The 13130-nt window shown below is 46.9% G+C and overlaps 1 protein-coding gene across 3 annotated transcripts in view; it reads right to left on the reverse strand.

Annotated features, from left to right (window-relative positions):
- Positions 1–13130, reverse strand: part of Ypel2 (yippee like 2) — a 59043-nt gene that overhangs the window by 37679 nt on the left and 8234 nt on the right. The window contains exon 2 of one of the 3 annotated variants that reach the window (XM_057776049.1): positions 125–194. The exons of the other annotated variants lie outside the window; for them this stretch is intronic. The gene's annotated coding sequence lies outside the window, so the exon portion shown is untranslated. The remainder of the gene's footprint in view (positions 1–124; positions 195–13130) is intronic. 3 annotated transcript variants of the gene reach the window in all.

The raw sequence follows: 13130 nt of genomic DNA on the forward strand, positions 1-13130 counted from the left end.
AGGTGCCTAGCAAACTGGCATCCGCATCCCTGAGCACAGAACTAAAGGTGGGCTATTGGCAGCCCCCCGGGAAGACCACTTAGGAACCCACACCCCCAGACTCGGAAGCGATTCAGCTACCCACCACATCCAACAGTCCAGAAATCTCATCTATTTTCAGACTCCAGGAGCACGCCAACACTTGAAGCCACCACCTGCAGGGAAGCAAACCACACAACAGCCTCAGCTGGAATAAAGTGTGGGACTTCCCACTTAGCAATGTCCCGAAGGGTGGTAGCCAGCTTGTCTGTGAGAAGTGATTCTCGGCAACACCTTGCTCTGACAAGATGCCCAGTGTATGTGTTTATTTGTGTATTTTAAAAGGCAAAGAAATGACCTAAAGCAAGCATAACATTTGAAAAATCACAATGACCATGGATCTCACAATTCCTTTCCAATTCTCACATCTCCCACTGCTACCTGGCCTGCTAAGAATGGGGGAGAGGGATGGGGCTCCCAGTGGAGCCACGTGAAAGAATGCCTCTGAAGTTTTGCTTACCTGAGGCTCTGGCACCTGTCTATTCTCTGGACTTCACTAATGGGGGAGGCAGGCGAGGCGTTCCCACTTGCCTGTCTTCCCAGGAGAGCCGTGAATGTTAATTAACATTTGCATCATGCTTTGCAGATTCGATGATTTAAAGAAATGGGGGAGGAAGACAAATAAAACAAGCTCTCTTACTGGACTATCTGGGGTCCACCTATACTTAACAGCAAACCTGTAAATCATACTGTGCTTTTTCCTCTAAATCCACTACCTAGAGGCAAGTCTCCCATGGCAGTCTGCTCCGACCCCGCCCTTTCGTTCTCCCCACCACAGCCATCACAGCTGCACACTACCCTTTTCTGATACCAGCACAGCACAACCATGAAGATAAAAGTGGTCCCTAGCCCTTATCCAACAGTGTCAGCAGCTCTTCCCAGCATCCTTGAGCCATGTGGGCTCCATGCCCAACACACATCTCCTGTGTGACCTGTCTGATTTCTGAAGGGATTCAGACTCGGGCCCACAGGGGCCAGGGCAGGATGTCTTCTCTGCTCAGTTTCTCCCATGTTCAAGATGAAGAACTGGGTTGCTTTCCTGAAATAGCCTCAATATTTCCAATATTCCTGTTCAGTTGTTAGCAAGGACAAAAATCCCAGAAGAGGCAGAGGAAAGTGGAGGCAGCACCCAGTCCAGTCCACATCGTCTTTCTTATTAGCAGAGTGGGAGAAGGAGGGTTCTTTCTGTTTAGTCTGGGTTGTTTGGTTTTGTTTTGTTTTCCCATAGCCCAGGCAGGCCTAGAACCTCTTGCCTCTGTTCTGTAGAGCTGAGAGCACAAGTCTGCACCACCATGCCCAGCTGTCTAAGCCAAATGGTTCAAGTCCACAGCCTTGGCTGCCCAGGGGCCAGGATCAGTAACATCAACCCCTGGGGCTTACACAAACACCAAGGAAAGAAGGGAAAACAATGGCCCTGGCAGCCTCTTTGCTTTACAGAGGCCATAGTGTGTTTTCTTATGCACGCAGACAGCTTCTCAATTATGCATTTCCCTGGAGTAGAATTATTTCTTTTCTCACTTCTCTGTAGGAAGCCTAAAAAAAGTACACAGGCAGAGGTTCCTGGCTATGCCCTAAATCCAAAAGCATTCACGGCTCCTTCTACAGAAGCAGCACTTGCAGCATGCATTAAATGCTGAGTAGGTCACAAACATGGACCCATGCAATCTACCTCACATGACTCTGAACTGAAAAAGGAGAGAAAATGCTATGATGTAGGTACTGGCTCAGGCTGCACGGTGCTGGAAAACCCTGGAAAGACCCGGCCATGGACATTTGCCTTGTCTTCGGGCAGACTCACTGTCCTCTTAGTGGGAGATGTATTTTGAGACAGGGTCTTACTATGTAACCTTGGCTGTCCTGAGGCTCGTGTACCAGGCTGGCCTTGAACTCAGAGATCCAAAGCGCTGTGCCTCCAGAGCACTGGGATTAAAGATGTGCACTATCGTGTCTTACACTATTGTTCTTCAGTAATCCACAAGCATCCCATAGAAGGGACTTCTCTCTGGGGGTTGGGGGGGTGGGCAAGACATAAAGTATTAGAAATGTCACATGTTCAACTGTCAGGACAGCCAGAAAGACCTAGAAGAGAGGAGCGAGAGAGAACACTACTGAAACGAAAGGGCTGGAGAGGGCAGTTAAGAGCACACACTGCACTGGCAGAGTTGGTTTCCAGAACCCACATCAAATGGCTCACAGCAGCCTGTAACTCCAGCCTAGGAGGATCCAATGCCTCTGACCTCAGTGCTGCACCTACACTCACACACATGCACACATGGACACACACATACAGACACACACATACACGCTCTCTCTCTTAACAAAAAAAAAAAAAAAAAAAAAAAAGTCCTGGGACAAAGAATGATGAGGCAGTGGCAAGACACATTCTGTATCTAGTAAGAGAGAACACTGGCCAAGTAGGAAAACAAAGATGAATATCAGGCCCTAAACAAAACAAACAAAAACCCACCTAATCTCCTGGTCTTCTTCCCGTTTGTATTAGTCAGGGTTCTAGAGGAACAGAACTGACACACACACACAGAGAGAGACGGAACTTATTACACTCGTCTAGGTACACACACACACACACACTCACACAAGAACTTATTACGCTCGTCCAGGTAGTGAGTGGTACAGGCAGCAGTCCAGCTAGTCTAATGGTCGTCTATCAGAGGCTGGATGTCTCTGCTGGTCTCCTGCATATGTCTGAACCCTGAGTCTCCTGGATCAGCAGACTTGCTGTAAGAACAAGCAGGTGATGAGCAAAAGCTTCTTTCTTCCATGTCCTTATACAGGCTTCCAGCATTAAGTGGGGCCCAGATTAAAGGTGAATCTCCCTACCTGAAAGATCCCGATTACAGCGGGTCTTCTATTTCAAATGAATTAAGAATAATCCCTGTCTGGGTATGGTGCATGCCTTTGATCCCAGCTCTGTGTGTATGTATGTGTGGCACATGTATATATGTGTACACCTTGAGTACAAGGCCAGAGAGGAGTTCCAGAATACCCAAGGCTACAGAGAAATCCTGTCTGGAAAAAAGTCAAAAAAGTAAAATAAAATAAATTTTTAAATTGCTTGATTTAATTCTCAATAAAGAAAATGCATTGAAGTTCCTGAAGAGAAATGAATTACATATACAGGCACAGCACTTGGCACATTTTAATTTCTGAACTTTGGTCCCTGCTAATGGTGCCACAGTGGGCATAGATTACAAGAGTCCAACTTGTTGAGCATTTTTGCAAAGTCCAATTGATTTCCAACAATAATCAAAAGCCTTAGGGTGTGTGTACAATTTAAATAGCATTTTAAGTGAACTAACAGTGGAAATTAAAGAAAGCCTTTCTACCACCCCCAGCTGGCTCATGATGCTCACCATGGAAAGAAAAATGTGAAATATTATGATCAAAAACAAAGACCCCAGCTATGCCATCTGGAGAGCCGAAGGCATGGGGACCCTCCTGACTGACAGGCCATTCCCCATGGAGAGTCACAGTAGCCAATGAAATTCAAAACTGTACCTCCCAGGTGTGAAGGGGAGGAAGAGTGACATGTACTCTGACTTTAGCTAAGCCATGAGGAATCTGAGAAGCCGGGCAGCATCCCACAGCAGCCTCGGAAGCTGGCCCTAACAGGGGCCTGTGCGGTTTAGGTAGAGCAGGCGGAAGGTGACTAGAAGTGGGTTCTAGATGTCACAAATGAGTTCTAGTCCTTCCTAGCAGGGTGACATCTGGCAAGTTCCTCAACTTGCTGACCCTCACTTCCCCACTCCAAATAACACGAGACAACTAAATGAAATGAGATGGCCCAGGGCTCCCCATTCTTAGGGGCCAGTGAAAAGAAAACGATGCCGCGTGGGACGGACACCCTGAACATGTGTGTGGGTCCAGCCCACCATCCTCACACCCTCATCCACACTTCCACACCCCTGCTGCACTTGGCTACAGCCTTACCCTGGCCCATCACCAAGCCCTCACTCGTCCATTCTGACTTAAGCCAACTAAGGTCCCTGTGGCCGTACTGGAAACTGGCTTTTGGCAAGCAAGGCGGGAAGATGCCGTGAGTTTGAGGACAGTCTGGGCTACATAGCAAAAGCATAGCACCTGGAGGCAGGTAAACTTGGATTCGGTCTGAATTCTTCTCATACTGGGCAAAATGCCTGAAAGGAGGTAACAGCACCTTCATCCCAAAGGAGACAAATCCCACAATAGAGTAAAAGCCGTATCTAACGCAATACCAGGCAAATGGTTCTCAACTGCCCTGATTAGCTACAATCTCTCTCGCCAACTAGGGGCACAGGAATCATTGTTCCCACTCCCAGGACCAAAGGCCCCAATGCTCCTGTGCCCCTGGCTGACTCATGGTGTTAGGAGAGTTCCAGGACAGCCATGAGATGGGTGTGAAGGCACAGGCCTACGATTCCAGCACTGCAGGAAGACCACTCCAAGTTTGAGTCAGGCTGGTCTATACTGCAAGTTTCAGTCCAGCCAGGGCTACACAATGAGACCTTGCCTCAAATTTAACACCCCCCCAAAAAAACAAAACAAAACAAAACAAAAAAAAAAAAAACCAGAAAAACCCCAAACAAAAATCTCTCAACAGGAAAAAAAGTCTGCTATATTTTGATACCTCTTATATAGCCATGGGCAGCAAAAAGACCTACCCCTTCTGAAACAAAGCCAGCATCCATCACAACCTGGACAGAGTTGAGCCTTGATTTGAGCAGGTATATGATATCTGGGACTCCTTATCTGTTTGACACAGGGTTTCTCTGTGTAGCCCTGGCAGTCCTGAAACTACTGCAGACCAGGCTGGCCTTGAACTCAGAGCTCTACCTCCGCCTCTGGGATTAAAGGCCACCATTGCTCCTTCTCTCTTTAAAATCATGTATGATTCAATAGTTTCTTGTTGCTGTTGTGCTTGGATTAAAGGTCTGCATGGCCATCCCAAGCCTGAGTTAGTGGTTTCTACATCTAAAAAAAAAAATGTTTGAAGGCAGTGGAGCATTTAATCCCAGCACCTGGGAGGCAGAGGCAGGAGGATGTCTGTGAGTTAGAGGCCAGTCTGGTCTACACAGCTAGTATCAGGACAGGTGAGGCTACACAAATAAACCTCTTCTTGAAAAAAACAATCAAAACAAAACAAAAAATGTTATGCATATAAGTATTTTATCTGCATGTGTGTGCGATGCCCTCAGAGGCCAAAAGAGGATGTAGGATCCCCTGGGCAGGAGTTACCACTGGCTGTGAGTCACCATGTGGATGTTGGGAATCAAATCGAGGTTTTCTGAAAAGTACCCTTAACCACTGAACCATCACTCCGGCCCCTCTAATTTAGCGTTTAAGTAGAACCTTGTCCTACAGTATAAAGCACTTTCCATCCACCAACCTTCATTTTCTAAGGCCTGCAATTCGGCACGTTCACAGAGCACGTCAGTCTTAGAAAGTCCATTCAGAAGTGGCCTCAGAATGGCGCCTCTGCCACATCTGTTGGCAGAGCAATGTAAGGCATGCTTAGTGCAGCACTTTACCTGGGGAAAGCTCACATCCGCTAGCACATCTGTGTGAAAAAAGAATGGCTCCCTTGAACATCTTCCCATAGGCATTGGGCAGAAGTAGCTGGGTCTGCTTATCAAGAAGATCAAATACTACAAGTTGTGTCTACAACTGCAAAATAGAAAATGATTCAAAAAACTCCATCTGAAGACACGTAAGGCCACTTGGCTGAAATCTGGTGGCTTCTGTTCTTTCCTTACACAAATCCCAGCTCCAAAATGGATTTAAGATAACTTATACAATTGTATACAGGGCCAGTTCTGGTACTGCGTACCTTAATCCCAGCACTCAAGAAGTAGAAGGAGCTGGACCTCATTCTGGTCTACAAAATGAGATCATGTCTCAAAAAAAAATTAGGATTTAAAATAGTTACAAAATTAGGATCAGGTAGCAAAATTAAGAAAAAAAGAAGTTAGCTCTCTCATATGAGGAATCTAGAATCAAACTGGAAAATATACACAGGTAATGAAAGTAGAAAAGGAACCGAGAGCAGACGAAGAATTAGAAAGAACTCTTGTTTGAGACAGAGTTTCTATGTAGCCCTGGCTATCCTGGAACTCACTCTGTAGACCAGGCTGGCCTTGAACTCAGAGATCCTCCTGCCACTGCCTCCAGAGAGCTAGGATTAAAGTTCTGCACTTGGCTAGGGGAGAGTTCTAAAAGGAAGGGGGGGGCTGGAGAGATGGCTCAGCGGTTAAGAGCATTGCCTGCTCTTCCAAAGGTCCTGAGTTCAATTCCCAGCAACCACATGGAGGCTCACAACCATCTGTAATGAGGTCTGGTGCCCTCTTCTGGTCTGCAGGCATACACACAGACAGAACATTGTATACATAATAAAATAAATACATATTTAAAAAACAAACATAAGCCAGAAACTCTAACGAGCGGAGGCCTTTAATTAAAAAAAAAAAAAGGAAGAGAGGGGGGAATGGGGGTGTTTGGAGGAGGAAACGCATGTTCTTTCAAATGCACAATCTAAGTTTTAAATATATTTAAAACAAACAAACAAAAAACCAAGAGCTGCACTAGAGAGAGATGGTTCAGAAGTTAAGAACACTTGGTGCCCTTACAGAGGACCTGGGTTTAATTCCCAGCACCCACGTGATGACACACACCATCTAACTCCTGTTCCAGAGAATCTGATGCCTTCTAACCTCTGGCACACACCGGGCACACATGGTGCACAGACATACAGGGAAGCAAAGAATTCACACACATAAAATAAATCAATCTTATTTTTTTTAGAAAATAGCAAAATTAGGGCTTTGGGGTGGTTTGAAGAAGAATGGCTCCCCCATAGGCTTCTATCTGAAAGCTTAGTCACCAAGGAGTGGCATTATTTGAGAAGGATTAGGAGGTGTGGCCCTGTTGGGGGAAGTTTGTCAGTGAAGGTAGGCTTGCTTGAGGTCTCAGGACAGGCCTCCTGTGTCCCGCTCTCTGCTTGTGGGTCAGGATACAGCTCAGGTACTTCTCCAGCACCATGCTCCTTGCCATGATGGCACACACACACACACACACACACACACACACACACACACACACAGACAATCTTTTTAAAATATAGGAGTACATACATCACTGTGTACATGTATGATAAGGAGGTCAGGCCCAGCTTGAAACGAATGCTCTTGAAACTGCTATACTACTGGAGTTCAAATGCAAATCTGTCTTTGCACACCTCACAATCAGGGAAAGCAAAAGAATACCCAACCTGCAGGGTTTATACGAGTATCCTCGGGGGCTGGAGAGATGGCTCAGAGGTTAAGAGCACTGGCTGCTCTTCCAGAGGTCCTGAGTTCAATTCCCAGCAACCACATGGTGGCTCACAACCATCTGTAATGAGATCTGGCACTGTATCCTGGAAAGTGTATATATAATAACTAAATAAATTTAAAAAAAAGTATCCTGGAATTGAGTGTACAGATTTTTGAAAATTTCCTGTTGAGGACAGGGAAGACAGTGAGAACACTAATACACAGAACCCCAGCATAAGCCAGGCATGGTGACTCAACACTCAGGCTGAGGCCAGAGGACTAGCACAGTCCAGGGCTAGCCTAACCTACACAGTGAGTTCTAAGCCACCCTGGGCTACTGTGAGGCCGTTTCAGAAACAAGATCACAAGAGTTCATACCATGTGACCATCTTTCATGTTGCTTGGAGCATCCCTCTGTGAGAACAAACAAACTATGGCTCAATGGGGATGTGGGGGTGGGGAGGGGAAAGGTCGGAAAAGCAGAGCAGGTCAAAAATTCAGATTGCTGAGGACCCTGCTGGATCCCTGGGTTAACGCCAGAGAAGTTCCCGGCAAAGCTTCCCAATTATCATAAATCACAATCAAGACTGAGTAACAAAAATACGGGCCAGTGTAACAGGCGAGGTGCAGGAGCTAATGCTTCATTCGCCGCTCACACTATTCGGCCGCGGTGAGGCATGCAGCTCCTTCTCCCTAAGCTTTATGGACCTGAACTGGGCAAGGTGGTGCACTCAGGAGGATTGCTAGTTTAAGAGGGGTCTAAACAATAGAGCAAGCTCCAGTCAGCCTGAGCAAGACCCTCTTTCTTGAAAACAAAGAAATATAGGCCTCCCAGCATCCTCCTCTCCAGACACTTAGCTTGTACATTCTGCTTCTGTACCTTTGACACCCCCCCCCTTTTTTTATTTTTTTATTTTTTGCTTTTCTAGACAGGGTTTCTCTGTAGCTTTGGTTCCTGTCCTGGAACTACTCTTGTAAACCAGGCTAGCCTCAAACTCACAGAGATCCACCTGCCTCTGCCCTTCCAAGTGTTGGGATTAAAGGCGTGTGCCACCACTGCCCAGCTTTTTTGGTTTTTTTTGAGACAGGGTTTCTCTGTGTAGCTTTGGAGCCTGTCCTGGAAACTACTCTTGTAGCCCAGGTTGGCCTCGAACTCACAGAGATCCACCTGCCTCTGCCTCCTGAGTACTGGGATTAAATGCGTGTGCTACCAATGATCGGCTAACCTCTTTTCTAACAGGCACTTCTGATAAACTCCTAAGACACTTCAAATGAAGCTTAGCAAAGTTGACACCATGGGCTGGGATGAAGCTCAATGGAGAACACTATCTTAGGGTTTCTAGTGCTGTGAAGACACACCGTGACCATGGCAACTCTTACAAAGGAAAACATTTAATCGGGGCAGCTCATTTACGGTTTCATCATGATGGGGAATATGGCGGTGTGCAGGCAGACGTAGTGCTGGAGCTCAGGAAGTCAACTGAAAGTCACACTGAGGAAGCTTGAGCCAGAGACCTCAAAGTCTACCCCACAGTGACACACGTCCTCCAACAATGCCACACCTCCTAATAGTGTCACTCCCTTTGGGGGCCATTTTCTTTCAGACCACCACAAGCACTTACCTACCCATGAGGCCCTGGGTTCAACTCCCTGAACGTACTGCACTTTAAAAACGTAACTTTATTATCGCGTAAATGTGTATACATGGATGTGTGCATATATGCTTGTAGCACCTGCACGGGCACAAGGACAACACAGTTCTCCAGGCTTGCACCACTGAGTCTTCTCACTCGTCCTTGTAAGTAGTTTTAGATTTGTTTATGTATTGAGTGTTTTTCCTTTGTGTTTATATGTGCAGAGACTGCCTGGGGCCTGCAGAGCTCAGAGGGCACTGGATCCCCTAGAACTGGAGCTACAGAGGGTTGTGAACCACCAGGTAGGTGCTAGGGATTGAACCCAGTGCTTTACACGCTAGGCAGATATTCAGCCTCCATCTCCTTAAAGACCCCACTAACGAAGCAGGCAACTTCATTTCCTTTACTTTGTTCAGGTCCCCTAAACAGTTGACTTTTTAGGTTTTTGTTGTTTTTGTTTTGCTTTTGTTTTTGTTTTTTTGTATGGTTTGGTTAATTAGCTGGGTTCTTTTTTTTTATAATGCTGGGAATCACGCCCAGGGCCAGACATGCCTGGCAAGCACTCTACCACTGAGCTACACCCCAGACCTTCATGCATGGCAGTCCTCGGCAGCAGCACTGTGAGCCCCATCCTTTCGTCATGGGCTACCGTCCATCCTTACTCCCTGACTCAGCTCTTCTGCCTCCAGCTCGTTCTAGAATTCTACTTCTAAAACAATTTGAGCACATCTCTCTCGCGTTTCAAAACCCGTAACAGTTTCCTATCAGATTACGGGGCACAGTCCGAACGCCTCTGGTGGTACCAAGAGCCTGAGCCAATTTTCATCGCCTCCCCACTCCACTCTTGGCTAACAAACCACATCAGTTACTACACTGTTTCAAATTATTCCAGTTACCTGCCACATTTTAATCTACCTCCCAGGCCCTGTAAAAACCTGCTCACCCCTCAATACCCAGCACAAATCAAACCCTAAGCAGAGCTGGCAGCCCCTTATCCCAGCCCACAAAGAATGTCTTTCTCTGAGATAGAATTTATCCCACAAGGCATGAAAGTGCCTGAAAAGGTCCAGTTTTCTGACCCATCCTCCACAGTGGTTTCTCTGGGACTCCGCATTCGGCCCTGAAACCTGGTTAACTGGGGACAACAAGCAACTCTGGAAACCATGCTGGTGGTTTTAAACCTTCTCCTGCGCTTGCCTGCCCTCCAGCACTCTTACAGACCCTCCCAAGTCTTATACCTAATTCTGGGCATTACTCCAAAGGCAACTGACTCTTGAGGGGCCAAGTCACCAGGACTGGGAGATGGTGACTGAGACTCGGCACTGTGAGGTCATAGCCGATGAGCAGCGTGAACCTCTGTGTATTTACCTGCCTGCTGGAACGCTGTCTCTGCTCTGCCTCCCTGAGCCTTTATACTCCACTACTCCACCATACCCATGAGAGCTCCCACATGACCCTACCCAGGCTGTATGTGCCTTCTGAACCCTAGAAGCTCTCGGGCTCCTCTAGGCACCCTCTCCCAGGGGATCCCACAGAACTCACAGGCAGTCTAAACTGTAGATCATGGCCTTTCAGGCCGGGCATAGAACCCCTCAGCTTTGCCTTTATTAAATGCAGGCGAGGGCCCATTCACCTTTCTTCCTCCAGGCCAATTCTGCCCCCCTTTAGTGTCAGCCTTTACACTTCCAGATGGCGATCCTGGTTAAAATAAAACAAGTAACATCCATTCTATGTTTCGTGGCCTGGAACAGTACTTGGGCCCCAGACAGGGCCAGACTTAACTATAATGGAAAACAGACACTTAGAAGCTCTGTTGAGAACACAGCTTTAGACCACAAGAGACTCGGGCGAGCAGTGGTCTTGTCTGGAATCCCAGAACCCGAGAGGCAGAGGCAAGAAAACTGCTGTACACTTGAGGCTAGCCAAGGCAAGTGAGTTCCAGGCCAGCCTTAGCTAAATAGGGAGACCCAGTGTGACCCCCAACTTACCTACTCCCCAAAGGAAATGATACGGCCTCTCTTCACAATTCTCCTTTGCCTTCAAGCTCCAGTCTGGTCCCCTCCCTTCAGAACTCAGAGGCTCAGGAACTATCCAGTTCTGTCAGTGATTGTTTGATGCTTCTGGGCTTCCCAAACTCAACTATCTGCTGGATTAATGAATGTCTTTTGGACTATGGGCGCTGCCATGACCTTGATTTCTCTCTCGGATGGGTCTCCAGGGCACAGCTGGGGCCCCAATTAACTCCAAGCTATCCATCCCAGACCTGCCAATACCGTTCTGCTGTTCAGCTGTCAGCGTGCCTTTGGCTTTCTCGCTTTTATCCGTAGTTCTCATAAATCCCACATTCTAGATACAGACTGTCTGTGGCTGAGCTCCCTGCCTTTCCACAGCTGAAATCTGGAAATTCAACTTTTAAAACTGAGAGCAAGAAAGATAAGAGACAGTATCAAAAGGATGCCTTAGACAACGAGCCGGCCAGTCTGGGAAGGGCTCTGGTGTCAGGGCCTCTCAGTACCTGCATAGCAGATAGACCTTATTCACAGACAAAGCTGCTTTCCTTGCAGGACAGACTCACATGCACTTGGCCAATTCAGCCTTTCCATTTAAGAAGCTCCCGCAAAACTAGTTTGTGGGTCATCCCAGAGTCGGACACAAAGTACAAACCTGGAAAGCTCAGTTAGGTGGGCATGGGGGTGCACGCCTGAAACTCTAGTGTTTGGGAGGCTGAGACAAGAGGTTGGAAGTTCAAGGCCAGCCTGAGCAGGATTTAATCTAGAAATGTAGGTCAAGATGACCTTGAATTCCAGCACCTTCTGCTCCTCCTTCCTGAGTACTAGGATGGATCCTTTCAAATCAGAAGTCTGGGGAGATGTCACTGTGGTCCCTGTGTCCTCCAGAGTTTAAGCTAAATGGAAGAATCTGCATGCTAAGCAATAGGCTAGCACAGCCAAGGCCAGTCTGAGAGACTTACTAAGAAAGATGCTGCCCCAAAATACAGGACTAGAGATGCATAGATACAATAATATAGCTATAGGGATGGTGTTTGGTGAAGTGCTTCAAAATGCAAAAAGAGCCGGGCGGTGGTGGCGCACGCCTTTAATCCCAGCACTTGGGAGGCAGAGGCAGGCGGATCTCTGTGAGTTCGAGACCAGCCTGGTCTACAGAGCTAGTTCCAGGACAGGCTCCAAAACCACAGAGAAACCCTGTCTCGAAAAACCAAAAAAAAAAAAAAAAATGCAAAAAGAAAACTTTGATAAGTCTAATCCTTGGACTGAGGAATATAGCTCAGCGACAAGATGCCTGCCTGCCAGGCACAAGGCCTTGTGTTCAATTCCCAGCACCACAAAAATAGAATAAGATTTATATACACACACAAATTATTGGTTTTGTTGGGATGAGGTGAGGCTGGCCTTTCAGAATCGAAACAATCCTCTGACCTCCAAATGCTTGGACTATAGGTTTGCAACACATACCTATAATATATGCTAGAATATAATATATAATATAATATAATGACCTGAGATGTCACTGGAATACAATCAGATTCAATACTTCAACAATAAATAGCTAAAAAGGAAAGATGGCTCAGCAGTTAAGAGCACTGGCTGCTCTTCCAGAGGCCATGGGTTCAATTCCCAGAACCAACATGATGGCATCACAACCATCTGTAACTTCAATCTCAGGGGATCCAACATCCTCTTCAGCATCAGGTGCATACACAGAGCACAGACAAAATGTCCACACATATAAAATAATCCTTACAAAACTGAGGAGAAGCAGGAGGGAAAAGGACTGGGGGAACAGCCGGAACCAGAAGGGAAGGTGACAGTAAAGACTTATTAAGAGTCTTTACTCTGAGGCTTTAGTTAGGTGTGCAAACCACCTTTTCGTGAAATCCTGAAGAAACCAGACATCTTCAAATCCCAGCCTTTGGAGGTGAAGGCAGGAGATTCAGGAGTTCAAAGTCGCCTGGACCACATGAGGTGGAGGGAGGGGGATGGGAAAATGAGATGAATAAATATCTCTAGAGGTTTTCCACTGAGGACGTGTACACGTGTGCCAACGAGCCACTGTTCCAAGCTCTCCAACTTCCTTCTATTCCTGAGAAGAGAGT

The sequence above is a fragment of the Chionomys nivalis genome, chromosome 7 (assembly GCF_950005125.1).
Source record: "Chionomys nivalis chromosome 7, mChiNiv1.1, whole genome shotgun sequence".
Lineage (NCBI taxonomy): Eukaryota > Metazoa > Chordata > Mammalia > Rodentia > Cricetidae > Chionomys > Chionomys nivalis.